This window comes from Capricornis sumatraensis, chromosome 13 (genome assembly GCF_032405125.1).
Source record: "Capricornis sumatraensis isolate serow.1 chromosome 13, serow.2, whole genome shotgun sequence".
In the NCBI taxonomy this organism is placed as follows: domain Eukaryota; kingdom Metazoa; phylum Chordata; class Mammalia; order Artiodactyla; family Bovidae; genus Capricornis; species Capricornis sumatraensis.
The window spans coordinates 56,136,748-56,149,533 of NC_091081.1; the positions used below are offsets into that span (position 1 = coordinate 56,136,748).

Consider the following 12,786-nt stretch of genomic DNA (forward strand, 5'->3'; position numbering starts at 1 on the left):
ACCCTACGCGCCGCCCCCAGACTCCTCTTTCTGCGACTGGAGCGTGAGGTTCGGTGGGGATCTGTTCAGTGGGGATCTGAGCACTGCTGAAAACTTTTCTCCTCTCAGCCCCCGTGAGTCTTTTGTCTTGTGCGACTGAGAGTCCCTGTCCGCTGCCCGGCGCACCGCGCCGGGTGACCACCGAGGGCAGGAGCGCTCGGACTCCGTGAGCCTTATGGCTGCGGCCGGCGGCCGGGCGACCCGCGGCGGGCACAGCCAGCGGCGCGCCCCCAGCCCAGAGGCCGCCGCCCCCACCCACTTCGGCCCTCCGGCAGAGCTCGCCGCCCGCCCCCTCGCCTGACTCATCCGCCCGCGGTGGCCGCGCCGAGTCCGCTGCCCGAGCCCCGCCGGGATGGGGAGGGAGACCGCGGCCGCCCAAGGCTGCGGAGGTTTCTGCTGACGCCCCCAACCCCGCTGCCTCCTGCGCTCTGCTCGGGAGGCGCCCGACGTCCCACCCACTCCGGGAGTGAGAGCCGTGAGAGGCGACTGGACCCCCGAGGCCCCGCGCTCGGGACAGGTGAGGGGGGAAGGAAAGAATGCTGCCAGGGTTGGGAAGGTGGGTGGGCAATCGGTGCGGTTGAAACGGGGCGCTGCTTCCCCACTCTCTCCCTCCCCGCCCCGCCTCGGCCCCCAGAGTTAGGATAAACACTGTCTCCTGAAGTTTGGAGAATAAACCAAACCCGCCATCAGTTCTGGACTCCCCAGTCCCCGGAGCGCAAGAGGAGCGGTGTAGGGGCAGCCTCCCAGGACCCCGGAGCCTTGGAGCGCCTGGCTGGGTTTCTCCAAGCTACACCCTCCTTTGTCTCCGTTCCAGAGTCGGCATTCTCTGTAAAGACGTCCACAGTGTTAATTTATAGGAGTCCTTGGCAAGAGCAAAGTGTGGTCAGGGTTTCCTAAAGCAAAATCTGTATGTGGTAGGATCTTCATAGCCAAAATGGAGAGGCGAAGCGATTATTTGCCAAATTGAGCGCTATTCTTCTCTGTATATAATCTGTCCTTAAGAGAAAGGGCTGAGCGTTTGCAAGATTTTCTCCATTAATCATTCTTTTGCTTTAATTAATCGCCCAAGCCAGCATTTCACATTTTGTAGGTACAGGCTCTCTGTGGGTATTTACTGCCACTAGTTTTCCACTGAGAAGTATGTGCCTGTGCGTGTGAATGGCGTATATAATCAGAATAATTCATTATTCAGTACCAGGCATAGGCAATGCCAGAAAGTCAGATGCTTCCCATATATGTAATTTACTCACTGAAGTCAGATCAAGTACACCTTAGCCTGGTGTTGGACTATGTATGTTGGACCTAAGTGTTTATTACCTTTTTTTTTTTTTCCTAAAGACCTTCAAAAGTACTTGTGGACACAGAAAGCATTTAAAGAATTGACAACTGTTCTTATTTGTCAGTAAGAATATTGAACTCTTTAGGTTTTGCTGTCAAACCAAGTTCTAAGGTACACTTTTTGTAGTTCTTTATGAAGAACTACAAAATTATGAACAAAATTAACAGCTCTGTGAAAGCTATTAACTTTTCTGGCTTGTCGTGTCTTGCTTTACAGAAACATGTAAAATGACCTTCAGTTTGTTATTTGGCCACCAATACCGGACTATATCACCATTTTGTGAAAAGTAGGCTGAACTTCAAAACTTCTCAAACCTTGCTTTATTTTTCTACTACTTTTTCCCTATACAGAAGCATCCACTAAAGCATAAAACACTTTAGCTTCATGCTTCTCAGACAGCTTAAGCGAAGGAGTTGTCCTTAACAGAAAATAATGTTTCTCTTAAGTAAATTAATGTTTGAGATTTTTTTAACTCTTAAAATATATCTTCTGAAGTGTTAGGAACGATTTTTCCCTAATGAAGTCTTACTATACAGCTCATTATTGTGAGATGATTTAACTATAATTTGTAACCTTGGTTATAATTAGCTCTGTATCCTAGGCTGGGGAAGCTTTCAGTGAAAGAGAGTTGTGTGGGGAGCACCTGTATGCGGTTTGCAGGCAGCTGACACAGAGAGATTTAACCTGTTGCTTCTGAGTCAGGTTCAGGGAAATACCTGTAATATCCAAAGGCTTTCTGGAAGGGATTCTTCAGGAAAGGTCACTGTAAAGTGTGATGGCTGCTCTTTTTATTCCAATTTAGAGGAATTACTAGTGACCCTTTTGAACATTCCAAGAGTTAGATTGCTATACTTGAACTTTTGTAGCTTCAGCATTTTGACAACAGCTCATTGGACAAAGATAACTACTAGCATATAGGGGGAGAGGATTCAAACCATTTATTTAAATTTTCTTATTTCCATGATAAATCTCAGCATAAAGGAACAGAAATTTAAGAAAATATATAAGAACAAAGATAAGAACAGATGTCACTTTTTTATGTTTCTTCAACAAAATTGGTAGAAGATAAAATTAAGTCTTCATGGTTATACCTATTACTTATCATATAGAATGTATAGTCTAAAAGAGGAGGCAATTCTAAAATAAATTTCATTTCGTGTTACTTTTGCTAAATGAGAGACAGCATGAGTTCAGTCAAACAAAGCACGTTTGGGAAAAGAACTTGTGTGGAGATGGAAAAAATGTATCTGCAGTAAGATAGACCCTTCATTTTATTAAGGGATATATGATTTGCAGTTTTGTCAAGGGTATTTGTTTCAGGATTTAAGATATGCTTTGTCTGCTAAGATCTGATATGTGTCCAACCACTTAGAAAACATCCATGAACCCTTGTCATGGTGCTAGATTTGCTGATTGGTGGCAAATTAGCCTCTCCTTCTGGGAGTTTGCAGGCTGGCAGAGAGGGGACTGGGAAACGTGTCAGATCACTGAGCATCTGCAACGGTCCTTCAGCATCAGGGGTCTGGTCCACACTGGATTTCCAAGAGCATTGAATGGGGAGCTGGAAAACCCAAGTTGTGATATATCCTGGCTGAGATACTGGTTCTGTGGCCTTGGATACCTTTCTAGGCTTTTCAGTCTCTCTGCTCTCGTTGGCCGACCAAGGACTTTGGACTTTGATCTTTTCATCCTCTTTGTAGAATGCTGCATGATGAAGAGAAATCAAGATGTGGTGGGGGTGGTGTGGTGAGCAGAGTTTGGGTTGGGGGAAGACAGGCTGGAGATTGCACTGGAGACTGGGAAAGAGTAATGCCCATGATAGTAGGAGGTCAAGGAGACCGGACATCTGGCCCATCACTGATTCTGCAAGTTCAAATACATAACAAAATAATGAATTAGCAACATTCACTTAGTCCTTGATGGTTTTCAATGAATTTTCACAAATAATGGCAGTTGATTTTCTTTACATTTCCAAGAGGTTATTCAAGTAGAAAGGTGATGAAACCAGGACTTATTTCACAGAGCATGTTTGTGCCAATATGCTCCATTGCTTTTTTGCAGGATGTGTAGAGACAAGAGAAGCTAGAACACACTTTGGAAACCTTGTGTAAATAGGAGACAGAGATAAGGGTGGCATCAGATTTTAGTAGAGTTTCAAATGTATGAGAAAAAGTTTGGGTTATATTCTGGAAGATGTATGCGTGCTAAGTTGCTTCAATTGTGTCTGATTCTTTGTGATCCCATGAACTGTAGCCTGCCCGGCTCCTCTGGCCATGGAATTCACCAGGCAAGTATACTGGAGTGTGTTGCTCCAGGGGATTTGCCCCGCCCAGGGATCGAAACCACATCTCCCCCACTGCAAGCAGATTCTTTACTGTTGAGCCACTGGGGAAGCCCATACTGGAAGCTAAGAATCTCCAATTGTGATATTAAGACCTGAAACATCTGAAATTCTGATTGTTAATCTTTACTTTGATTATTCCTGTTCAGGGCTTCCTCCTCATCTCATTCCCCTCCCCATCCCCAGCAGGAATTCTGGTGATTTGAGTATTATAGTCATGGATAGTGAAAGTGAAGTCGCTCAGTCGTGTCTGACTCTTTGCGACCCGTGGACTGTAGCACACCAACCTCCTCCATCCATGGGATTCTCCAGGCAAGAATACTGGAGTGGGTTGCCATATGGATAAGACTCTTCCAAAAACATTGAGTGCAATTGGGAAAAGAAAATTCTCATATAAAGATGGGCATTCTTGGGCCATTGTACTATTAATCAATGGAATATGCTCCAGTAGCAAGTTATTCTTTGGAAATTTTGTCACCAGACGTGAAATTACACAAAATTCATGGAGTGTGAACAAAGTGTGAAGATGTGGAAGTTCCTTTCTACAGTGTCCTTGTCACTCTGCTCCAGACATTAAGCACACTAATGGGGGTCAAGTCCCCTCCCCTTTACGCTGGGTTCCTGCAGAAGAGAGTTATCAGGATTCATCTGCTTATGCACACGAGGAACCTACATTTAACTGTTAAGCAAAAGGAAAAAAACAAAGTATATTTATTGGCTCATGTGACTGGAAAGTCCAAAGGTGAACTTTGCTTTAGTCACGGCTGGAACACAGAGCCTCATGGCTGGAACACACACCCTCTCTCTCTCCCTGCTTCTCAGCTTCTCTTCTTTCTGAATCAGCTTCATTCTGAGGCCCCTTTCCATGTGTTCCATGTGCTGAGAAAGGTGAGCACTGGTAGTTCCAAACCTGCATTCCTGGGCTTTTGATCCATAAGAAGAGAAGACCTGTCTCTTCCAGGTCCCATTTATGGAAGTCTTCTAAAAGATCTCTGATTGGGTGTGCTTGGTGGTCATTGACTCAGTCTCCATGTCCAACCAAGAGTTCTGCTGAAATAGTCTTGGACTGGATGGAGTGCCCCACCCTGTTTGTATGTGGTGCTGGTGGTGGGGTGGGGCAAAGGACTGGGAGGGGCACCACGATGGACAGTTCTGTCAAGATCATATAGATCCCCCAAACTTATGAGGCTGCCAATCAAAAGCAGCATCTCTATTACTGGGGAGGATTGCTCCCTCCTTTTTGGGGATAGCCTCCTGGACAATGATGTGAACTTTGTGTGTAGAGGCAACTCAGATGCCCAAGGCCATGCAAATTCCAGAAATGGGACCTTTCTCCCAGCCAAGGCAAAGTCAGGAGATGAAATAGTTCTTTCCGTGTCTAGACTTTCATAATAGGATCCAGAGGATCACGGAGTGAGGAATCCACCATTTATCCATGTCCATGTGCTTTTAGGAAACGCCTTTGTGCCCTATTTTCAGCCTAAGGATTTTATTTTCAAAAGCCTTGGTCATCCTAGGATCATGAGATTGGAGACCCCCTACTTTGGGCATTACAAGATCTAGTTACACAGTGACAGTTTGAACAAGGAAGTAAAGAGATGAACATAGAACTATTGTTTAAACAGGTTTGTTGAGATTGTGGGAACTGGGCAGAGAGGAGGCAGTGGGCAGAGATTAGGGTTATCACTTAGGAGGCCTAAGATGATTGGTCCCAAGCTAAAATATTGGCTTGTGTGAGCAACTTTATGAAGGTCTGATGAGGACCAAGGAGCCTTGTGTTGACAGAAGCATTGGAAGGATAAAACAAATCAGAAGGGAGAAGACCAGAAGGTAGGCTGGGTCAGTAGGTGAAGTGGCTGTGTGTTGTACATTTGTTCATAGCAAATGGGCTGTATCAAGAGGCGTCCTGTAGCCACCACACATCCTAGGGGCAAAGCCTTTATATGTGTAACACTGACATTTCTCAAAGGCATACCTAGTGTGCCAGGTCCCATCTTACATGCTTTATATCCATTACTCACAAAAGCCCTCTAAGGTGAGAAAACAGAAAGTAAGGGAAGTAAATGACTTGCTCAGGGTTATATGGTCATTAAATGGATTCAAATCCTGGCAGTCTGAAACAAAAGCCTGTGCTTAAACTATGCAACACTGTCTTCAAAGTCAAGATAAAAACCCAGTACATCAGGCCAAAGTGAAGGATGAGTGCCAAACTGGACCATCTGATGGGCATCCAGACTGCCAGGAATACAGGTCAGACAGAGGGGATGGAGTGGAGGCTATTGGGGTGAAGAGGTAGAGTACTGGGGTTCAGTAGCAAACTTAAGGCCTGAGTAAGAAGGGCACAGGCATAGATTCTTGGCTTGGGGTTCGGGTGCAGCGAGGAACGTGGGTAGGAACAGCTCAGGAAGTTGAACAGGTGGGCAGATCAATAGAACAACTAGAGCTTGATTGTTGATTTGAGGCCAGGAACTCTGCCATCTGCCTCGGTTTAAATATCCTTCGTGATGGAAGTCAATACAAATACAGCATGGGCAGCTCCTTAGAGGGAGACGGAGTTCTATTAGTTCGTCAGGCACTATTGGGGAAAAAAGAGCTAACATTTGTAGAGCATCTGCCATGTGCCTTCTATACATAATCTCATCAAATCTTCATTAGAGTGCTGGGAGGAGATGTATTGTGGCTTTTTTTTTTTTTTTTTTTTGGTTGTTGAGCCAGGAAATGAAGGCTTAGAGAGGTTAAATTACTTGCCTAAGCTCCTGGAGCCAGACTGGAAGTCGAAGGAGCTGTCATGGAAACCGAAATCTATCTGTATCTCAACCTCATCCTAAGTCTTCAGGGAATCATCCTGCTTCCAGCAGGGCAAGGTCAATTTCAAGTCTGGGCCATAGACCTGGGGAAGTCAGCAAAGGCATATGATTGGAAAGGGAGATTGTGAGTTGAACATTCAGACATTTGAATGGGAGCTGAGAGCAGGTCATCTGAACAGAGTTGTCCAGCAGGACTGTATCTGGCGTTGGCAGAAAACTCAATAACCTAGTAGATTTTTCCCCTCAGTGCAGGATCTCTATCATTACGCAGGATAGATACGTCAGCAAGTCAGATGTTTGGAGGGCTTAATTTTAGTTACTGATTTCAGTTGAAGAGAAGGGACCTTTGCCAGCTGCCATGGCCTGAATTTACCTTTAGATATGCAGGTACTTTTCCCAGAAATATGATAAATAAAAAATAGATACATAGAGGAAGAGCATTAGCACATACTCAATGTCACAAGAATGTAGAATACACTCCAGCTATTAATGTCCATCTTGAAGATGCTCTAAATGATGAAATATTTAGAGTTATTTACTGATGAAATATGAGTGATATATCATTTCCCAACAAATTCAAGGTCAAATTGGTCACTGTGTAAATTTGACTGGATGTAGGTGTTTGCCGTGTGCAGTGAACTCTGTATACATATGGTAAGAAGAAGCGGAATGAGAAGGTACCTGAGAAGAAATATTTGAGACATATTTTGGAGACTCCATAGCTCATTTGGAGAGGAAGACAATCATGTTTAAAATGCTAAAGCAACACAATAGGATAGTATGATTTTAGACTTGACGGGATCTTTCAGACAGTGATCAAGATCACAGTGCTAGCCAGTACTATGAAGTACAAACTTATTAGGAGCAGTTGAACATAAATGTTATGGAAACTAAAAAGAATGGAACTGTCTGAGCCTGGAAGACAGATCAAGGGAGGCTTCCTAGAGGAGGCAAGTTCTGATGGGTATGTGACAGAAGGGGTTTTCAGGTAGCATGCTGCTGCTGCTGTTAAGTCGCTAAGTTGTATCTGACTCTTTTGCAACCCCCACGGACTGTAGCCCACCAGGTTCCTCTGTCTATGGGAGTCCCCAGACAAGAATACTGGAGTGAGTTGTCATTTCCTTCTCCAGAGGATCTTTCTGACCCAGGGATTGAACGCACGTCTCCTGTTTGGCAGGTGGATTCTTTACCACTGAACCACCTGGGAAGCCCAAGGTAGCATGACCAGGAACTTCTCAATATCCTGCAGCCAGAGACCACTGGGAAATGACTTGTAGTTGACCAGGTTATGTTTGCTACTTGTTACAGTGAGGGAAAGTGTACACTACAGGAAAACATGGAACGTTGCAGTAAATGTTAGAAATGAGTGATTATAAGATTTTGTCTTGTAAGTGATTTGGAAGTGATTTTGTAAGTGATTTAAAGAAATAGGACTTTGCTCTGCATTGAAGGAGAAATAATCTTATGAGTTTATATCTTAATAAGTCTTATCTAGAAGGAGCAAGACTAGAGAGGCTAACACTATAATTGGCAAAGACGCAGCAAACATTCATTAGCCAGATTAGGAGACTACTGGTCATTTAGGGGGTTGGATATTTGTGTTTTTGTGTTCAGACAGGATACCACAGTGCCCTTCTTTTTGTCCTGATCCATCACGGTCACAGAGTGGCCTTATCTGGTATTGATGCTCTGTGAAATCATTTCCATCCAACAAGAGAGCCCCAGGGCCAGCTCCTAGACGCCTGTGCTACTTTTGTGCTCTTTCATAAACTGGAAATTACATTCCACAGTGTATCTGATTTTATGCACTGACCAAGATACCCATTTACAATAGGAGCCTGTTAGTGAATACTTCTTTGGGGGGTTATTGAGGTGATTTTCTTCCTATTCTGTAAAATTGTATTTAATGCTAACAGCATTTATAAAGTTCTCACTATTTACTAGGTACCCTGTAAGATTCCAGGGATGTCAAGATAACAAGGATCTCAAGAATCTCATAATCTAATGAGAAAACCACATGTGAATCAGTGATTATGATGCATTGAAATAAAACTGGTAGAGATATGAGAATAGGTAAAGAATAACAGGGGGCTTTGGGGATGAAAGTGGTGCTGAGAAAAAGCAGGCTCTTCTGCAAACAGTGAGCTAATCACAGAGGTGCTGAACAGGTTGGCAACTGCTGAGGCATGTTTGCAGTTTTGAGAATCAGCATCTTTGGGTTGAAATGCAGTATGAATTCAAAGATTCTCCATCCTCTCTCTAAGCTGATCTTGGCATAGAAGAGGCACACATTTTTGGCTCACTTGGCAAACCAAGTATCAGATCAGCTCAGTGCAAGAATGAGAACATACACGTGCAAGCATTTGTGATACAGTAGGGTTACTTATTAAAAGGAAAACTCCCACAATTATGGAGAGGATCTACATGGTTAACAGCAGGCTATGGTCATTTAGGTTTAAAGGCTCCTCTATGTTAGGAACTGTTAAATCATACTAAAAATGATCAGTCTGGTAATTATGAGACAAGGCTGGGTGCTTTATGAACTATGCCAGTTATTACCCTTAGAGAGATTTATTCGTATGTAACTCAGTGGATTTGTGGCACTAATCTATGGGCTTCACATCTACAGGGATGGATACGAAGGTGTAGCCTGGGATTCCCAGGAATTTAAGATCAGACACGTTAACAAATTAGAGGTAACCCTAACCAATCTAACATTGGTATGATCCCAATGGGTCAAAGATCTGTATTCTACTGGTATGACTACTTAGCAGCTTGTGTGTGTGTGTGTGTGTGTGTGTGTGTGTGTGTGTGCCTTCAACGGGGTTAGAGGATGTAATTGACCATATCTAAGCCTTAACAGGGAGAAGGCAATGGCAACCCACTCCAGTGCCCTTGCCTGGAAAATCCCATGGACAGAGGAGCCTGGTAGGCTATAGTCCATGGGGTCACGAAGAGTCGGACACAACTGAGAGACTTCACTTTCACTTTTCACTTTCATGCCCTGGAGAAGGAAATGGCAACCCACTCCAGTGTTCTTGCCTGGAAAATCCCAGGGGTAGGGGAGCCTGGTGGGCTGCCATCTATGGGGTCGCACAGAGTCGGACACGACTGAAGCAACTTAGCAGCAGCAGCAGCAGCAGGGTTACTTAGCATTTCTGAAGGATGTTATTATTTCTAATCATAAAAGTATACATGCTTCCAATGAAAACTTTGGAAAATACATTATGTATTTTTAAAAATCAGGGAGGAAGTTTGCCTATAATCCCATGACCCAAAAGTACCCATAACATTTTGGCATTTGTCTTCTTCTTTATTTTTAATGAAGTTTTTCCATAGTTAAATGCACTCTGTTTGCTTAACCTTATGTCCTAAATATTTTCCAGCTTCTCGGAAAGCTTTATTAATGTTGTATAATATTTGATTGCATGATTTACCATAATTTATTAACTATTCCCTTAAAATTGGACCTTTAGGCTGTTTCCAAATATCTGGTATTATAACTGACATTTTGATGAAATCTTTGTTCATATTTCAGAGTATTTCTTTAAGGAAGATCCATGGAAGGGTAATTCCAGGGTCAAAGAGTAAGAATACTTTAAGACCTTTGGTACTTACTGCCAAACCAATTTTCAGAGTAGGTGAACTTGCGATTGCCAGTGCACAGAAATCCCCTCTCACCTGTCTGCATGAGGGGTTATTTATTTTTTTCTTAAGTGAGTAGCAGTTTTGCCAATTGCTGATTTTGTTCCTTTGTTACCAAGACCTCTCTTTTAGAATGTGATTGGTCAGATGTTGCGATGAGTCACTCCATTAAAAAAAACTGTTCACAGAGTGGTCCTGAATATCCATATAGGGGCCCATGACAGAGAGAACATTAGTTTGTGAATGATTTCTTAAAGCCAGTGACAGGCAGGCACATCTTGTAAGGGCACTCTTCCGACCTTTGTGTGGAGCACCTCCTAGTGAAGGTGATGCTGGACAAAGGCCCCGCTTTTCTGGCCAAAATCCTCTGCCAACTCTGTCTCTGTAGTGTGGCGGTTGGGTGCTTGGACTCCTAGACTCCTGGAACATTTGGGATCATTGTGCTTGTGGTTCCTACACTGTTGGAAGGGGCTGTCACCCCGGGAGCATGGGTCTGTGTCTATTTCATTCACGCTGTTCTCTGAGCAGGCGACCCAGGAGCAGGTTGTGCTGGTGGATACAATGTGAGGTCGGCTGCGCCCTAATATAACATGTGGACACCTGAGAGATACCCCCTCCCAAAGCCCTCTGCTCTCTTAGTCACTGATCCCCCCCCCCAAACAAGTCAAGCAAAGAGCCTGAATTTTGAACCTTCTGGGTTTACTCCCTTTCCCAAAGACTAGCCAACCATATCAAAGTATCTCATTTTCAGAGTGATAACCCTTGCTTTATTCCACAAGAAGGAGGAACTTGGAGTTTACTCAAACCTCCACGGGGTGTTTTGTTGCCCAAAACATTGCTTCAGACTACAAGGGAACTATTGAACTTACCGCCGTAGTCAGTTTGAGGTGGTTTTTGAGGTCCAATTTCAGTTTTTTCCACAGCTGCTATTTTGCTGCAGAAATAATTTACAACTACAATAAAAATACTTTTGGTTTTCTTCTAAAAGTTGGAGGAGAAAATTATTAAAGTGTTATGATTCCATTTTCTTTTGTGGATCTCAGTCAATAATTTTGAGCAAAATTGTTTTCATTCATTTGTTCACCAAATCATTATTTAGTGAGATTCATTTAGCAGTTGCTGTTGAATCATATTTATGACCCATTTTGTCAAATGTGAGGTCATCTTATACATGGTAATGTAGAAAAACAGGGAGGAAATCATGACCTAAACATTTATTGGTTGCTTTCTGATGAGACATATAAAAGTTCTCATAGCTTGCAAAAAGTAGTACCCAAAGTACCCAAGCTCTGTAGGAAGTTCATTAATTAATAACTGATTCAATAAATGTTACATGCTGGTAACTGGGGATATGGTAGGCATCAAAACAAAGGTTGTGGTGGAGTGTACATCTAAGTGGGAAAGACAGGTCTGCTTCAGAGAGTAGAAAGTGCTTGTGAGGAAAGTAAGGAATCTAATGAATAGAGTGCCTGGGTTTTTGTAGATCGAAGGGTAGGAAAGACTTCTCTGTGTTTGAGACATTTGAATTAAGACCAGTCTTGCATACTGGGGAGGGGTGTGTGCATGCATGCTAAGTCATGTCCAGTCGTGTCCAGTTGTGTCCAACTTTTTGGGACCTTATGGACTGTGGCCCACCAGGTTCCTCTGTCCATGGGATTCTCTAGGCAAGAATACTGGAGTGGGCTGCCATGCCCTTCTCCAGGAGATCTTCCCAACTCAGGGATTGAACCCACGTCTCCTGCAGCTCCTGCATTTCAGGTGGATTCTTTACCACTGAGCCACCGAGGAAGCACATTGGGGAGGGGAAGTAGACTTTATTCTCAAGGCACTGGGAAACCATTAGGAAGTTTTTCTTTTGGAGCATGATGTTTGAGGTCATTTATTAAAAATAGGGTTGAGGGAGTTTCCTGGCTAAGTGGTTAAGACTTTGCTTTTCAATGGAGGGGATGTATATTTGATCCCTTGTTGAGGGGCTAAGGTACCACACACCACAGGGTGCAGCCAGAAATTAAAAACCTAATCACAGGGGTTGAGATTAAGAATGTTAAGCAGTTCCTCACTGTGATGATCGTATTGGAAGCGGGAACAAAAGTGGCCTTCGCACTTAGAAACTTCTTGGGTTGTTCTGTTCAAGGTGTGCCCTATATCATTAAGTGGCTGAAAACATTCCATAAACAGTATGTATATGTGTGAGTGCATGCTAAGTCACTTCAGTAGTGTCTGACTGTGACCCTATGGACTATAGCCCGCCAAGCTCCTCTGTCCATGGGATTCTCCAGGCAAGAATACTGGAGTAGATTGCTGTGCCCTCCTCCAGGGGATCTTCTAGACCCAGGGACTGAACCCATGTCTCTTATGTCCCCTCATTGGCAGGCCTCTATCACTAGCACCACCTCCATAAACAGTATATCCACCTTTAACAGTATATCACCCTCCATAAACGGTATTCAGTTCAGTCGCTCAGTCATGTCCAACTCTTTGTGACCCCATGAACCACAGCACGCCAGGCCTCCCTATCCATCACCAACTTCCAGAGTCTACCCAAACCCATGTCCATTGAGTCGGTGATGCCACCCAACCATCTTATCCTCTGTCGTTCTGTCTTCTCCTGCCCT

The 12,786-nt window shown here is 43.9% G+C and overlaps 1 protein-coding gene across 1 annotated transcript in view; it reads left to right on the top strand.

Moving 5' to 3' along the window:
• Positions 1–541: 541 nt before the first annotated feature.
• Positions 542–12,786, top strand: part of TMEM200A (transmembrane protein 200A) — an 87,152-nt gene continuing 74,907 nt past the window's right edge. The window contains exon 1 of the mRNA XM_068984824.1: positions 542–556. The gene's annotated coding sequence lies outside the window, so the exon portion shown is untranslated. The remainder of the gene's footprint in view (positions 557–12,786) is intronic.